The 19853-nt window shown below is 25.2% G+C and overlaps 1 protein-coding gene across 1 annotated transcript in view; it reads right to left on the reverse strand.

Moving 5' to 3' along the window:
- Positions 1 to 19853, reverse strand: part of LOC136082288 (uncharacterized) — an 88058-nt gene that overhangs the window by 23093 nt on the left and 45112 nt on the right. The window lies entirely within an intron of this gene.

The raw sequence follows: 19853 nt of genomic DNA on the forward strand, positions 1-19853 counted from the left end.
AACATCTTCATGATTATTAACATAGCTATTATCATTATAATAATAACAGCTATGATAACAAGGTAAATTTTAAATATATATATATATATATATATTTATATAATGGGTAAACAGATTATATATATATATATATATATATATATATATATATATATATATATATATATATATATATAAAAGGGGTAAACAGATTCTAACTGTTGATCAGCCTCCCACCCATTCTTCATCTATTAGGCTGGGGCAGATGTATATTTAATACATTGTTTCCAGTTTAGGATGTTTAATGCTGGATCTTCTTGACTCAATGCATGACTTTTGCTTGAGTCTCTGTTTTTATGACTAAACAACTTATTATATTATCTCCTAATGAGGGTACAGCTATAAAACTCAGTTTTATGGTTCTGAGGCCAGCTGGTCAGGTTTCCCAAACTCTGTGGTAACTCTCAGAGAGGATGATTCCATCAACAGCTGAAAAATCTCAAAGTATTAACAGTGCCATTTAACGCATGGATGGTGTACCTGTTTGTGCTTTTGGTGTGCATTGCATAGGCCACATTTGGAGCCCTTTGTTACGGCTTAGGGTTTATGAGGCAATTACATGGGCTATTAAACAGTGTACTGAGTACTATTTATGCTTTGAGTCCAGTTCTTTAACAAATTTAAAAATGAATAAAGTACCAAAAACTATAAAACACAAAAAAACCATTGTCATCACCAAGTTCTCTAAACCTATCATTCACTAATATTCGCGGTCTTTGACATTTCTTCTGTTGAGTCTTATCTCTTGATGTTCAGCTGTCTCATCTTGTGATCTTAATGTTGATGGTTATCTTCCTTTAATTCTAAAAAGACTCCAATAGTCATATACTTGGTCTGGGCATTTACATTCGTAAGAATTCACCCATTAGTCGGGAAACTAGGCTTGAATCCACAGACTATTTTTCTATGTGCTTTCATTTAGCACCACTTCACTCAATCGTCTTTGTTCTATATCGCTCTCCTTCATCTCAAGACTGCACTCTTTTTGATGTTATTTCTGATCATACTGACCAAGCCCTCTCTCTTCATCCATTAACTAATATTCTTGTTGTCGGTGACTTTAATGCTCATCACACTAAATGGCTTGACTCTGCAGGCGTTAAAGCCCACAACTTTTGCCTTTCTCAATTCCTAATTCAAATAGTCAACTTTCCAAATCGCTATACAGACAACCCGAATCATTTATCTTCTTTACTCATTTACTTACTTATGTCTTGTTTCTGATCCAAGACAGTGCTCAGTTTCTCCACATTCATCCTTAGATGCTTCTAATCACAGTTTGATCTCTCTAAAACTATTATATCATTCTTCTTCTTTCAGTGATTTTCTTCGTGATGGCCCTTGGGTAGAAATCTTTGGTCTTCCTGTTGACAACTGTGCTTCTTATATAACTTGGTGGATTCAGGCTGGCATGGAATTTTTTATTCCCTCTCAACGATTCCAGGTCAAGCCTCACTCTTCTCCTTGGTTTTCCTCACATTGTGCTGCTGCAATTTCCAATTGAAACCATTACTTCCATATCTACATCAGCAATTTGCTGATGTAGATATGGAATGCTGCAATTTCCTATTCAAACCATTACTTTCCATATCTGTATCAGCAAAACAATTCTCCAGAAAATAGACATCTGTTTATTACTGCTAAAAACCATTCTAAAATGGTTTTGTCTAATGCCAAAGCCCGCTATTCTCAGATCATGAAATCTCATAGTTTGTCACAAAAATTAGGTCCTTGTGACTTCTGGAGAATCTTTATTAGTATCAATAATAAGGGCAAATCTGTAATTCCACCTCTCTTGTATGGTTCAGACTTTGTAACCTCACCTAAAGACAAAGCTGAATTGTTTGCTAAGAACTTTTCATCAATCTCATCTCTTAATTCCACTAGTTGTGTTCTACCTGATATGACTATCAAACAGGTTGATCCATTACTTGACATTTGTATCACTCCAGCTTTTGTATCTAAAGTGATTTCCTGCTTAGACTCTTCTACAGCTTGAGGCCCGGACAACATACCTGTTATAGTCTTGCAGAAAAGTTCTTTCTGGAGCTGTCGTCTTTACTTTCAAAACTATTTAACAAGTGCTTTTCAGAGTCTTATTTTCCAGCCTGCTGGAAAAATGGCATCTGTTATCCCTATTTTCAAAAATTCTGGAGAGCGATCTGATTCGTCTAACTACTGTCCCATTAGTCTTGTTTTTATCATAAGCAAGGTTTTTGAATCTTTAATTAACAAACACTTAATTTCTCATCTTGAATCTAATAATTTACTTTTTGATCATCAATATGGATTTCAATCTTCTTGTTCTACAGCTGATTTGTTAACAGTAATAACTGGTAGATTTTATTGTCCATTAGATAAGGTGGAGAGGTTAAGGCCATCATTCATGACATTTCTAAAGCTTTTGATAAAGTTTGGCATGCTGGTCTTCTTCTTGAGCTTTCTTCTTACGGTGTATCTGGTAACATCTTAAAGATTATTGAATCCTTCCTTTTTAGTTCTAGAATAAAAGTTGTTCCTGATGAACATCACTCTACTTTATATCCTGTAACTTCAGGGGTTCCTCAAGGTTCTATCCTTGGCCCTATATTCTTTTTAATTTACATTAACAATCTTCCAGATATTCTTACATCTAAGGTGGCATTCTAAGGTTCGCTTACGATACTACCATTTATTCTTATCATAATAAGAATAAATGGTAGTATCGTTAAGTCACAAAACTTGAAAATTTAGTTAATAATGGCATTGATGTTTCAAGAATAGGTTTCAACAATTTATGATAAAACTTGTTATGTTGGACATTTGATTACCACAGTAACTGCAATTGATTGTAGAGCTGTTGATGCAAGAAGGAGTTGAGCCACTGACATTTACTTATTTAGCATAAAAATTCTGCTTATGCCAAAGACAGACATAACTATGCAATTGACTGCAACAGATGATCTGAGGCAGTTGTTGTTTTTGTTTATTGTACTGTATAGCTTAACCTAAATAGGAATTAACTTAATAAATTAACTTTATGTCTTACCATAAATCCATAAATAAGTGTGAAACATGGAAATAAATTCATATGAAAGTGATGAGTTTCTTGAGAAAAGGTCAGCAAAGACAAAGAAAGCAGATCCAAGTCTTTGGAAGAGAAACTATAAAGGTTGCCAGAATTAAAGGTGAAGAATTTGTTAACTACCAAGTATTTTGTTTTTTTTTAGCTGCAAAAGAAACAAGTGCTTTCAGATTATTAACGAAGAGGATCAAATAAATGTATTTAACTGTTTCCATACCTTTAACACTAAAGATGAGGATTTGTTCTTACAACCCTTGATTGATTACCAAGAAAAAAAAGAAGAGACTACCCAGGTAGGAAAAGAGCTCTAAAAAAAAGTTCTACCGTTAGGTATCACGTTATGGCAGGTTACGATCAATCGCAGGTATGTTTTAAATATTTTTAAAGTGTACATGCTATTACAGAAAAAAACAAATCAAAATATTGCAAGCTTTGAAAATGATTGGGAAAAGCCCATTAGGACATCATATAAAACAAGCATTGTCTGAATAAACCAAATTTTTTATCAGACAGCACATTGAAAGCTTTCCAAACTCCAGAAGGCCACTAACTTGGAAAGCCTATATGCTATCTAGATACTACTTTAAATGTTAAAACTATGTATAGGCTGTTTATAGAAAAATAAAAATAAAAGTTTCTTCAAAAAAAAAGTTTTTTTTTTTTCCAATAAAAGTTTGTTCAACTACTTTAAAGAAAACTATATTCTTTTCTTTTGAAGGCTGACATATGCTGACATATGAAAGTTGACATATGCTGCACCTGCGAAGAACACAATTTAAAGTTAAGGAGTCCTTGTCTCAATGAGGTAGCAAAGAGATGTGTTCAATATGAACTTGATGTACATATATGCAAACCAAAAAAGTTTTATGATCGAATCCAAAAAGACATCAATGACAAGGACAATAGTCAAATGTTATCAAGAAACCTTGAAAAATCTGAGGCAACTTTCAGTTAATGTTTTTTGTCTTTATGACCAAGACACAGCAGAAAAGAGTTCAAATGTAGTGTGTTCCCTTTTATTTAACTATTTAATGAAAGTAGAGCAGTAGTTAAAGCATGTACACGAAATAAATGTGAAAGTAGAAAAACAACTAAAAAAAGTACTCCTCAATTTTTATTTCGAACCAAGCAATAATTTTAATACAATAATATAAGATCAAACATTAAAAAAAATAAATAACTATTCCTCTGAAAATCTAATAAAACTTCGAGCTTTTGCTTTAGTGGTACCCATAAACTTGCGCACAGAATAAGAATCAAAACTATTTGATGCTTTTTTAAATGATATTTTGTTTTTTTCATTTTTCTTTTAATAATAGCCCAGTACTTTTCAATAATTCTCAATTCTGGGCAGTTTAGAGGATTTTCTGTTTTAGGCACAAATTTCACATTATTCTTTTTATACCATTCCATAACTAGTTTACAATAATGAATTGAAGCTAAATCAGGCCAGAACACAGGTCTGTTATTGTGTGATTTAATGAAAGGTAAAAGGCGCTTTTGTAAACATTCTTTAACATATATTTAACCAGAAAGTGTGGACTGAGAAATACAAGGTGCTGATATTTTGCCACAACTGCAAATAGCTTGCTAAATCAAAGCTTTTTTAGCGAACTTGTCATATTTTGTGTATTTAAATTTCTTATCTGCTTTTCCTCTATATTTGGCAATATAATAAACAGCAACAGGAATTTGTTGATGATCGCACTTGATATAAGTTTCATCGTCTTCAATAATATAGAAATTTTAAGAAAATTGTCATACAACTTTCTGCCGCGGGTTCTTGCACTTTTTTGTTGAGTTTCAGAAGGGTTGGGCACTTTTTGTGCTTCGAATGAATGAAAACCATGTTTGTTTCTAACTTTTGCAACAAAACTATGAGAAAATCCATATATTTTTGCGCGTTCCCTTAGTGGAAGGCTTGTGTTATTCTTAAAACTGTTAAACAGTTTTCTAACTTGTTTTATATCTTTAAACTTTATTTTCTTCCATCACCAGATTTGCGGTTGATCGATTTTTTTTGAGAAAAACGTTGAATAACATGACTTACGGTGTATGGATGCATTTACAATGATTTTGCTATCGAATTGTAACTACTATTAGGATCTTGTAAATATTTGGGCATAATTTTTTCTTATACGTCTTCTACTTTTGTCAATTTTAAAACTAATTTCAAGTTAAATCCAAAAACTAACATATTTTTTTGAAACCACAACACGTTGTAAACAAAACACAAAACAATTAAAAAGATTTTAATACAACCACTGAAAAAAAAAATAACGAGCTAATTCTATCACATTTATTTTGTTTACACGCTTTAAGCGAACTCCATGGAGTTTCAAGACTTTTATGCTGAAATTTATATGAGGCACCAATCGAAGTTGGAATAAGGACTAAGTTGTCTTAATGCTTATCTTAGAGATTTATTTGAAATAAAACTTTTATTTTTAGATATATATATAGGAGTGTATGTAAACATTGATTTCTTGGTGTTTTTAGTAAACAACATTGTTTTAAAACACATTTATCTTTCTTTTCATTCAAACTATGCTAAAAGGGGATAAATCAAATAACTTTAATAGGTTTTTTACATATGAAAGCATTGCAAATGTCATTAATCAAGTATGTTTCATGGTAACTGGGATAGTAAAGAGCTCATATACAAAAAATTAAATCTTTTTAATAAAAATGAAGATAATGCATTGTTTTGTTTAGTCTTCTGAAAACTATGTGTTGTTGACTACTACTCTTTTATCATGAGCTGATTCATATAATATATTTGTTATTGTTACCTGTAGTACCAGGAATTAATTAAATCCTATTATTTATTAAAGAATATTGCTACTCAGCGTTTCATGTGTTACCACAATCATCAGGCAAGTAGTAAAAATTTAATTTTGCTTGATTTAGTAGAAGTTACAGCAATCATAGAAAAATTTTTTACTACTTGCCTGATGACAACACACATTAAAATCTGAGTAGAAATGTTCTACCATAAATATTAGTATTTAGCTAATTCCTGGTACTGCGGGTAACAGAAACTAATATATATATATATATATATATATATATATATATATATATATATATATATATATATATATATATATATATATATATATATATATATTTATATATATATATGGAGCCCTCAGAATTAGGAAAAATAAGGTCAGCAAAAAATTAACAAAAAGGCAAATCAACAAAAAGGCAAAGCTTTCGTTTGTTTTTTAAATTTTTATGCAAACCTTGGCATTTGAAAGAAAAGTCGGCAAACTCGCTGTTTCTTTTTCTTTAAATTTTATACTATTTAGTATTTTAAACTATTTAGTATAAATTTTATACTATTTAGCATAAATTTTATACTATTTAGTATAAAATTTAAAGAAAAACAAACAGCGAGTTTGTAACAAACAGCGAGTTTGCCAACTTTTCTTTCAAATGCCAAGGTTTGCATAAAAATTTAAAAAACAAACGAAAGCTTTGCCAATTTTATTTTAATCATTTTATTTAATATTACTAAAATTTTTAAATTTATTTTTAAATGCTTTGTTTATAATAGAAATGAATGGTTCATTTTTTGGAATTTAAATGGAACGCTAGTTAAGTCATTTCATATTATTTTAATAGAAATTTTTAAAAAAAATGTTTGCTTTTCTATTTTTATTGTAATTATTTATTGAGAATTTTAATAAAGCGTTAGTTTTTATGTTGTGATAGTAAACTAACTTGTTCAGAATTTAAATAAAGGGTTTGCTTTGCTATCATGAGGGGAGAGTGGGGCACCGTGATACATGAGGCACCATGAAACATAGTATATGTGGAGGCATCTTAAGTGTTGCGACAACCACTTTTATATAGTTAAACAGTTACTACTAGAGCTATGTTTTGAAAAAAAATCATTTGACATCATTTGGCCTGCGAGAGGTCGAAATTTGTGTTTTTTTGATGACAAAGTAATTTATTAGTTTTTAAAGCTCATAACTTGTAAGGTACCTTATTTGATGCATATATCAGTAAGTAACATTATTTTGTAAACTACAATCCATAAGATTTTTACTTCATTAAACAAAATTTAAAAAAACAACTTCATTGAAAAAACAAGTTGATACTAGAGCTGGGCTGTTAGCTATTTTTTTAATTCTTTATATTTTCTGTTATATTCTACTAACAATAAAATCAAATGATACTTTTGTAATTAAAAATTGTAATTATTTTTTATAATGGTATTGCACCATTTTTTTTATTTTTCAATATAGTGCGAGCCATTACGAGACATTTGGCACACTTCATTCAAAATTGAAAAAAATGTCTAAGGGCCGGTTTTGAAGCTGACGGTCTCATATATACATATGTATATATATATATATATATATATATATATATATATATATATATATATATATATATATATATATATACATATATATACATATATATATATACATATATATATATATATACATACATATGTATATATATATACATATATATATATATATATATATATATATATATATATATATATATATATATATATATATATATATAAATATATATATATATATATATATACATATATACATACATATATATACATACATATATATACATACATATATATACATATATATACATACATATATATATACATATATATACATACATATATATACATACATATACATATACATATATATACATACATATATATACATACATATATATACATACATACATATACATACATACATATACATACATATATATATATATATATATATATATATATATATATATATACATATATATACATATATATACATATATATATATATATACATGTATATGTATATACATATATATATACACCCAAGTACGGTCAACTCTGTCGAAAACGGTCTAGAATAACCCCTGATATATATATAAAAAATATGAACATGTCATTTTGTAATTTTCGAAAGATTTATACAAGAAATGACTAAGAAAAAAATGTATACTGCAGATAAAAAGGTGCTAAAACACCTGAAAATCTAAAATTATGAGAAATTATCATCAATTTAAACACTTCCAAATTTTTTATAGCTTCACTACAAAATTAAATTAAATATAAAACCAAAATAGTCTATGCAACAGTACTTTAGATTTTAGTTGTGAAAAGTTTCAAACAAAATTTCACAAAAATTTGAAGTTCATGATTAACCTAACCATAGATAAGTTTCAAATGATTTTATAATTTTTTTTTTTTATGTTTTTATTTTATTTTTGTAGCTTTCCTAATAATAACTTCTGTACAATAGAAAACTTTTAAGATAAAATTTTTTTTTTATTTAAATTTGAAATATTTATTTTAATTGAGAATTCAAGATGAATAATAATGAATAAACTATTTATTCTCAAAAAAATATGAATTTTATGATATGAGATTTGAATTTTACATATGTATTTGTATGTTACGTATATACTTGTATGTTATATATGTATTTGTATGTAACATATGGATTTGAATGATGAGTATAAGATATTATGAGTATTGATAAGATTCGAATTTTAGTAAACATAAGATTTGAATTTTAGTACTTCAACAGCTTGACTATATTTGACAAAAAATTAAATAATAATATCAAATAAAGAACAAAAAGATAAAAAAAAAGCTTAAAAAAGAATGAAATAACTATAATAAAGACAAATCAAATTAACTTAAAAAAATTAAAAATCCATATTTACCAATGCAACTGCTGATGCCATCACCATTATAACCAGTTTTACAAATACATGTTGATCCATTACACGTTGCATTTGGATGACAGACTGGGCAACTGGGTGGTGCTGTAAAATAAAATTGCGATTAAAATAAAAATGATAAAATATTATTATTGATAAAATATATATTATTATTATAAATATTATCACATTTTTACAATTATTATTATTACAATTTGATACACTAATAAACTACTATTATTAAAATTGATACTTTTAATTACTAATTTAATAATAATACTTTATTGCAATTGATACACTTATAAAATATTAAAAAACTACAACAAAATGTCAAGAAATAGAGATTAAAATGTTTTTAAATTTTTGTTTCAAGGTAAAGTCTTTTTGTTAAGATAAGTTATAAAAACTGCAGAATTAAGTATTTGATAATTAAGTCAAATTACAATTTTTTCAAAATTAAACCATAAACTATTTAAAAATATCTTTTTAAAAACCATACCTTTGCAGTTATTAATTCCATCACCTAACAAACCATTCTTACAAATACATGTAGTACCAACACAAGTGGCATTAGGATGACATGTACTTGAACATGTAGCTAAATATATGAATTTCAAATTTTAATTTTTTGAACAATAAAACATTCCAACTAGTACAATAAATAAATAAATAATTAAAATAAAAGATATGTAATGCAAAAGTCTATCATATATCTAAGTCTATCATGCAGCTAAAATATTCATTAAATAAAAAAAAAAATTAACTAAATAAATTTATCAAAATTATCCAGTATTTTTTGATAATCCTAATATCTAAAACTGTTTCTACATTACTCTTTTGAGTAAAGCTATTATATTATTTATATACTATGAATAATATTATAGTATATACATAATATTAATTATATATATATATATATATATATATATATATATATATATATATATATATATATATATATATATATATATATACTATTACAGTATAAACATTCAACTAAATTATGCACACTACATATTTTTACTACAAACATAAAAAAAATAGTTATAAAGATAAAAAAAAAGGAGTTATAAATAAAAAAAAATGTCATAAACTCATAATAGCTGTTATTCACTGTTTTTTCAGGTCTAAATAAGTACCTGTACAATTATTAATTCCATCACCATTAAAGCCTTTATTACAAACACAAGAAGTGCCGACACATGTAGCATTAGGATTGCAAGCATTAGCACATGTAGCTAAAATAATTATTAAATAAAATATTATTTTTCAAACTCAACAACATCACTTTCAACATTTATTCATTCTAAATAATCCAAAATTTAAATAAACTTTAAAACTTTTGATCAAAAGTGTTGGATTTTGTGATTGTTTAGGATTAAAAGTAAAAATTGTTAACTGTAATAATATGACATACGTGAGCAGTTACTTAAACCATCACCAATGAAACCTTTTTACAAACACAAGAAGTACCAACACATGTAGCATTTGGATTGCATGCAGTGGCACATGTAGCTAAAATATTTGTTAAATTAAATTTTATTTTTTAATTAGTAACTTTTTATATTTAAGTAACTAATTTTAAACTTAAAGTTTGTAAGCATTACATTTAAGTATTAGGATTGAGTACAAAGTTGTTAAATGATGGTTGTTAAACGTTGATTGTTAAATAGTGGTTAAAATAGCATTCTAGTAATTAATTCTAATTCATAGTTGATTTGAAATATGGATATGTTACATATTGAACACATTATGCTACATAGACACATGTTATATAGAGTTTAAAGAACTAAATAAAGACAAAAATAATAGTTTAAAAAAAAGCAACCTGTGCAGCTATTCACTCCATCACCAATAAAACCAGGATTACAAACACAAGTAATACCATTACATGTTGCATTAGAATTACATAATAATAAGCAAGGAGCTAAACGCATATATAAATTGTAATATTAATATATATAATATAATAATATAATACATATATTTCATTATATGTATTTTTATTGCTAATATTACTTTTTTAGTAAGAAAAAACTTGTTTAAATCGTATTACAATACAGATGTTGTAATGATAAATAAAACAAAGTAAATTAAATAGCAATAAATAGTATAGTATTAACAAGAAAGGTTTTGACTATTTTGAATTTGTCTACCAGTATCATAAAATTTTTTTGTCAATTAGTAATATAACAAGATCTTGGCTAATGGTAGTATAATTTTCAAATAAAAAAACTTTTTAATTTAATAATAATTTCAACTTTTTTTGAATCATAATCCACTCTAAATCATCTATATGTTTTAAGTTTTGATTACATCATTCAATATTGAACCTATATTGTTTCTGATGTATACTTGATTTGATATTTTAATTTGCAGTTTGTTACTGTTATTTTTTAATTTGTGGGTTTTAACCACTTTTTGTGAATTATTTATTTAATCAACATTTAAACTTTTTTTTACATTTGTTCACTAATATCACAAATAGAGAAACAATAAAACTGTTTGCAATGTTTTTAAAAATTTAATTAATTATGATTTAAAATTTTTAATGCAATCGCTTACTTGGTAACTAAAAAAAAAAGATGCTGGAGATAAATAAAGTAAGAATTCGACACATGATAGGTATTGGGCAAACTGTTCTAAATAGAGATGACAGGGATAATGTGAAAACAAAAACTTGGGGACCAATTTTGACAAAAATTTAACTATCGTCACTATTATAATATTTGATTGATTTTTACATTTTACGCTTTTTAATGTCTTCTTTTTTTAAACGGTTGGTTTTATGTTGTTTGGTAACGTTTTTTTCATTACCTGATGACGCTGACCACAATAGGTCAGTAAAATATCATTAATATATTATTATACCTAAAATATATTCAAAAAATAGTTATCAAAAAATAGTTAATATACGCTGTCTATTTTATTAAAATCAATTTATATATATATATATATATATATATATATATATATATATATATATATATATATTGAATAAAAATTACAAAAACTTTATTTTTGGTTAATAAATATCAGTAAATGCTTTCTGAAAATTGTGTGTAAGCATTTGTGTGTGTGTGAGTGTGTGAGTGCGTGTGTTGTAAGTACTACTACTCCTAATGTACTTACGAACAAATTTCAAGACAATATCATCAATGGCATAGTTAGCTAGAACACCATTTGAAGTTGCAATAAATTCAATTATCTAATATTAAAAAAATATGAAGATTTATTTTTTAAGTTAATAAATTGTTAACAAAATGATCACTTTTAAATTATATACAAAAACTAGTAAATTTTTTAAAACAAAAATACCTTGAATGAACTTGACAAATTAAACATCTGCTCATAATACTTATAAGAACTAGCATATCCAAGTTGAGTTTGATTGAATATAACAAATGCATTAGGAGCACTTATAATAACACCATTTGCATTTTTAAATTTAATCTCTAGTATAAGCAACACTTAAACATTTTAAAACAAAACAAAAATAATCTACACTTTTTTCTAAAAAATTTACAAAGTCTCACCAAATTTAATGCAGTTCGCACCATAAGCATGTAAATTAAATGAAAGAATAAAAGTATTGCTTAGTAGTGGTGCTATTTGAGTGTAAACAAGTGTGTTTCCATCTGGATATCTGTATGAGTCAAAGTAAGCGTACCATTGACCATTGGCAGCTCCAGATGGACCAGTGTCATCTAATGGCGTTGCAAAATTGTTAACCTTCCAAGCGTCATTGTTTGTTGTACTTAATTGAGGGCAGAGTATTTGTTGTTCAAAGTCACATTTATAAAGGGGGATATCTATGTAATAAAAAACCATTTGCACTTATTTTATGAGTAAATATTTACCTTAAGTAATATCTGTTTAAAAATTTTAATGAAAAAATACTTGAACATGATGCAAAACCACCAATAGAGCATGTTCCTAAAAAAATGCTATTAAATATAGAGACTTCAGAAAGAAAAAATTGTTTTAAAAAATATGAAATATTATATATATAAAAACATTATATACCAAAACATTATAGCCCTAATATATATATATATATTTATATATATATATATATATATATATATATATATATATATATATATATATATATATATAAATGTATATATATATAAATGTATATATATATTTATATATATATATATATTTATATATATATATTTACATATATATATGTTTATATATGTATTTATATATATATATAAATATATATATATATATATATATATATATATATATATATATATATATATATATGTATATATATATATTTATATATATTTATGTATATATATGAATATATATATATGAATATATATATATATATATATATATATATATATATATATATATACATATATATATATATATATATATATATATATATATATATATATATCTATACACAGTGAATGCTCTATGTTAGCAACTCATTTGAACAAATTTCAACAAAAAAGTTTCTTATTGGGAAAAGTTGCTTATAGGGAAGAAAGGAGTATAAAAATACTTACCATTATTTCTTTTATTAACTAAACTTACAGTTTAGTTAGTAAAAGAAATAAGTAAAATATTTTTACTTATTTCTTTTACTAACAAGACTGTGTAGAATAAATAAATTCAGTTTTATTTTGCAAAAGAAAGTATTATACTATTGTTAGAATCATATAAGGTAGTTTGTAATTTTATTTTTAAAAAAATTAAACAATGAAATTTTAATAAATTGGTTTTTTACAAGACTAACTGCCAAAACAAACAAAAACATATACAGTGTCCTCGATAAAAAATGAGACAGCATGATTTTTTTAAAAAAAGCAAAAAAAAATTTATTTTTTCTCAAATATTTTTTAACTTTATTTAAAATATGTCAAATAATAACTTTTATTACCCAATATTTGCCATTAAAAATAAATAAAAAGTCAATAAAACAGTTAGACTTATAAAAAAACTATGGAATTAGTAAAAACCAACTAAAATAAAAAAATTCAACATTTTTAAAAAAGAATGGTAAAACTGAGTATGTTTTCTAATTTTTTACATCTATATAAAATGCTTAATACAATTACATTTTCCCTTGATGCAACTAAATAGAAATTCAATCAGTTTTAAGTATAATATTCATTTTTAATACTTCGTCGCATAACCTTTTGCATCAATAACTGCATGACATCTGTGGGGCATGCTTTCAACTAGTTTTGTTAACAAGTTAACTTCCAGTGAATTCCAACCTTTAAAAAGTGTCAAAAATAATTCATCTTCATTACAAGGTTTTCTGCTTTTTAGTTAAGAATCTAATATGGACCACAAGTTCTCAATTGGATTAAGATCAGGTGATTGTGCCGGCCACTCAAAGGTAGGTATACCAGCCTTTTGTATATATCTTTAATTTTTTTTTGCTGTATGCATTGGGTCATTTTCTTGCTGAAATATATAGTTTCTATCTGGAAATAGATGTGTTATACTAGGTTTTAATTGGTGAACTAAAATATAATGGTACTTATGTTGATCCATAATTGCTTCAATTCTGTACAGGTTTCCCACTCCATGAGCAGCAAATGCACCCCAAACCATGATTTTTTTGTCATGTTTTACTGTGGCACGTGCGCATTCTGGATTATATGGTTCACCTTTTTTTTTCCCAGATTCTTTCTCGATTACCATATTAAAGCACAAAAAGTGATTCATCTGTCCATATGACACGTTTCCATTGATCTGAAGTCCAGCTTAAATGATTTCTGCACCATTTTAATCTCTTAACACGATTTTTCTCGTTTATAAAAGGCGTTTTTGTTTGCCACCCTAAAGTAAATTTTTCACCATTCTTTATTCTTGTAACAATTGTATTGTTACATAAGTGTTCAAGGTTTAAATTTTGCTTTATCTGACTCACTAATATCCTACGATTCTTCATCACTTCCATAACAATCAATCGATCTTCTCTTTCTGTCGTTTTTCGTTTTCTTCCTGACCCTGACTTTCTGCTATTGAATTTCGAGAAATAAATCTGGACACAACTCTTTGAATTGTAGATTTACCACATCCAACTTGTTTGGAAATTTTACGCAAAGACCAATCTGCATTGTGCATTTGAAATATTCTACCTTTATCAAAGTCTGAAACGTATTTTTTCCTAAATTGGTAAAAATGAATTTTAAGTGTTAACAAATGATATAGTTCAAACTAAATACTAAAATACTAAAAGTATGAATGTCTTATACCTATTTAATGGTTGAATTTTTGTATTAGTAGAATCAAAAGCATCTAACTTTGCCATTGTTGCCATTTATTTATATTTTCTAGTTATATAAAATTGCTAAAAAATTTAATTCAAATAAAATAATATAAATTTTTTTGAGTCAAAATGTCATTTTGAAAAGTTAAAAATAAATTTACTCTGCAAAAAAACAATATAAAATTACATGTAACACTTTATAATGAGGAAAACTTTAATGGGAAATATGAAATATAATGTTAAAGATATCCTTTTTTACCTGTTGTTAATTTGAGGGCTTGCCTCCTTTTTTTAAATTTCTTTTCATTTTAATTATTAAAATAGTTTATATATATTAAGTATATAACATAGAAAACCAATAATTTTAACAAATTTTATGGTACAATGAACTTTACTTTATTATAAAAAATGTATACAATTTTTTCATTTATGTTAGTTTTCTAACAATTCTGTAGTTAAGTTGAATTTCAAAAGTTTAATCAATTATTTTTGTTTTTTTATTAAATAGTATAGTTCATTTTTTGTTCTAATTTTATAATTTTGTGGACATTGTACATATATTTGTTCAAGAAAGCTTTTATTCTTATTTTTACTAACAAAAGAACCTCATTGCAGGGTAAGTCATTTTCTTTTGCGCATTTAATCACCAATCAAAAAGAATTTATAACACCATTTATGTTTTTATTGGAGTCATCCAACATTTTTTCATTTTCTTCAACTGGAGTAGTTTCACTTTCTACTTCAGGATTTTCTTCAAGATTAAATGGATGATTTGCTTTGCTTGTTCCACTTGCCTTATCCATAATTCAGTATCTGCTAATTAAATATTGAATTATACAATCTTGCGACGGAAATATCATCTTCTTCTGGAAAGTGATCAGAAGGAATGTTGTAATGAATTTCATCACTTCATGAAAAAAGATGTTTAAATGAATTTTGTATAAATGACACGGGAATTTTATATCATGCTTACACCACTAAATAAATAACAAGGCGATAGTGTTGTTTTTGTGATTTTAACACATTTTGATTTAGTGGTTGCAATAATGGCATGTTATTATGTGTTTTTAGGGGGGAAAAACATAACTTTGAAATTCGGGTCACCAGTAAATTTATTCTCAAACCCATGAAGGTATGAATATGTCATTATACCAGTTGTTAAAAGTGTATAAGTTTGCCAAGCATTTTTGGATGATTTGTAATATCCTGGCAAATTCATATTTTTGAAGCAACGAGGAGATTTTGATTTCCCTCTCATCATAAAATCTAATTTATGCATACCTGTAACCTTTATGCATGGCATAACTGTTACTCTTTCCTTCAGTTTCGGTTGCATATTCTTCGAAATTTTCTTTATTTTCATTTACTCTAATTATTGTAAATTTAGCAACTTTATATTTGTTACAAATGTTCTTAATTTTCTCACCATTTTTAATATCCTTTACAATGGATAGTTTATTTTTTAACAATATTGAACGTCTTTTTTCTTTCGATTCGAATTTATGGTTGAATTTAAAGCACAAAAATATTAATTAATTTATTATCCAACAGAAACTAATAGAATTCAAGTAACTATTATATTTAACAGAAATTCACTTCAATACTGGCAGCACAAAACACAAACATATTCCAATAACAGAATTTTTTACAATTTGAGGTTATTTTTTTACAATTTGAGGTTAATTTTTTACAAACTTGAGATTGAGTTGATTAATTTATTAATCAAGAAAAACTAACAAAAAACAAACATATTCCAATAATAGAATCTTTTATAATTTAAGATTGTGTTGTTGTGAACAGCTGATTTTACTTCTGAATTAGCCTAAACTTAACTCAAATCATTAGCTTTATAAAAATAAGTTGCTTAAACAGAACAGTTGAACTAAAAATAGTCGCTTGTAAAAAGGTTGCTTATAAAGAATGTTGCTAATAGAGAGGTTGCTTATACAGAGCGTTCACTGTATATATATATGTATATATATATATATATATATATATATATATATATATATATATATATATATATATGCTCTGTTCTTTAAGAACATTGAGCACTCTATTTGTAAAATACACTTACATAATTTACATATATATATATATATATATATATATATATATATATATATATCATATATATACATATATATATATATATATATATATATATATATATATATATATATATATATATATGTATATATATATATATATATATTTATATATATATATATATATATATATAATATATATATATATATAATATATATATATATATGTATATATATATATGTATGTATATATATATAATATATATATATATATATATATATATATATATATATATATATATATATATATATGTATATATATGTATGTATATATATATATATATATATATATATATATATATATATATATATATATATATATATATATATATATATATATATGTATGTATATATATATATATGTATATATATATATATATATATATATATATATATATATATATATATATATATATATATATATATATATATATATATATATATATATATATATATATATATATATATATATATATGTATACATATATGTATATATGTATACATATATATAAATATATATATATATATATATATATATATATATATATATATATATATATATATATGTATACATATATGTATATATGTATACATATATATAAATATATATATATATATATATACATATATATGAGCTCAAATAATAAGTAATCATTTCTAAAGAATTCTTTTTATAATAGTGATGCATAAGTAATCATTTCTAAAGAATTTTTTTTATAATAGCTTCAGCAAATTATACAAATGTGTAAAAATTTACAGTAGTTAAGACATTTGCGACTTCCTGTAATTTAATTTTTTGATATAAATTGAAGTTTTATTAATTTGATCATTTATTTCTGATGAGTCTTTATTGAACAGTGTTATATGAAAATAGTTTTTGTTAAGTGATTTTCTACTAATTTATAATTGCACTTGTACTAAGAACATTGAGCACTCTATTTTGTAGAATACATATTAAAGTTGTTTAAATATATATATATATATATATATATATATATATATATATATATATATATATATATATATATATATATATATATATATATATATATTAGGCTCCTTATTAACATTTGTTGAGCACTCTTAATTGTATTTTAACATCCCGTGTAAATATGGAAACTAATAATTTCACTTACTCGTTGAAAAATATACCTATACTAGATAAAAAAAGTTATACTATTTCTATGATTGAAAAAGTTGAGTATTTTATTAAAAGAATTCGATGGAAAGCCCATTTTTTCTTAAAACCAAATACAAAAACAGATGATACATTTAATAATAATGATAGTTATGGATTTAAAACAAAAAATACCCCACCTTTTATACCTGATTTGGAAAATTTTGAAAATGATCTATTACATTTAATTAAAACAATAAAGTTTCGCCCTATAAAAAACGAATTTCAAACAGAATTAAAGTTAGATGTTAAAAAAATTAAATCAAACCCGAATATTTTGGTTTTTGCTGATAAAACAAATAATATTTACCAACTCACAACAGAAAACTATGAAAAAATTTTATACGACAATATTACTAGTTCTTATGAAAAAGCCCCTAAAAATTTGGAAAAGGCAATTAATTTAGAAGCGCAAAGTATTGCTAAAAAAATAAACCTTGATAATTGAATCGAATCAACTGCCCCTGCCCAAGGCTTCGTAACACTAAAAGACCATAAACCAAATTTTCAAAACAAACTTCCTTGTAGGTTATTGGTTCCCTCAAAAAGTGAGATTGGACATATAAGCAAAATTAAATTGGACAAAATTAATAATATTCTTAGAAATAAATTAAATTTGCAACAGTGGAAAAATACTACTGATGTTATAAATTGGTTCTCCATAATCGAAAATAAAAATGACTGCACATTTATTCAATTTGACAATAATGATTTTTACCCCTCAATAACCGCAGATATTTTAGATAAGACTATTGAATTTGCAAAAAGCCACATAGTTAATCCTGATGACACAATCCGTATAATAAAACATTGTAGAAAAACCTTACTTTATTTTAATAAGGAAACTTGGAAAAAGAAAAACATACATGGCTGCTTTGATGTAACAATGGGCAGTTATGACGGAGCAGAAATTTGTGAATGTGTTAGACTATATATTTTAGATTTGTTAAGTAAAATAATCAATATAAAAGATTTAGGCCTTTATCGCGACGATGGTTTAATAGTAATGCGTAGAAAATCTGGTCCACAGCTCGACAAAATTAGAAAAGATATTATAGAAATTTTTAAAAATATTGGCTTTCAAATCGAAATAAACATAAATTTAAAAATTGTGAATTTTTTTGATGTCACATTTAACCTCTCTGAAAATTCATATAAGCCTTTCAAAAAACCAAATGATGAACTATTATATATTAACATTAATCTAACCATCCACCCCAAGTTCTAAAACAAATCCTGATTTCAATTAATAACAGACTAAACCAAAACTCCTCAAATGAAAATGTATTCAATTCCTCTTAACGAATATTTGAAGATGCCCTAAAAAAAAGTGGTTTTGAAAATTTTGAACTAAAATTTGACCCTGAAAAAAAAGAATACAAAAAAACGAAATAGAACAAGAAATGTAATTTGGTTCAACCCCCCATATAGCAAAAATGTTTCTACTAACATAGGAAAAGTGTTTTTAAAATTGGTCGATAAGCATTTCCC

The sequence above is a fragment of the Hydra vulgaris genome, chromosome 07 (genome assembly GCF_038396675.1).
Source record: "Hydra vulgaris chromosome 07, alternate assembly HydraT2T_AEP".
Taxonomy (NCBI): Eukaryota; Metazoa; Cnidaria; class Hydrozoa; order Anthoathecata; family Hydridae; genus Hydra; species Hydra vulgaris.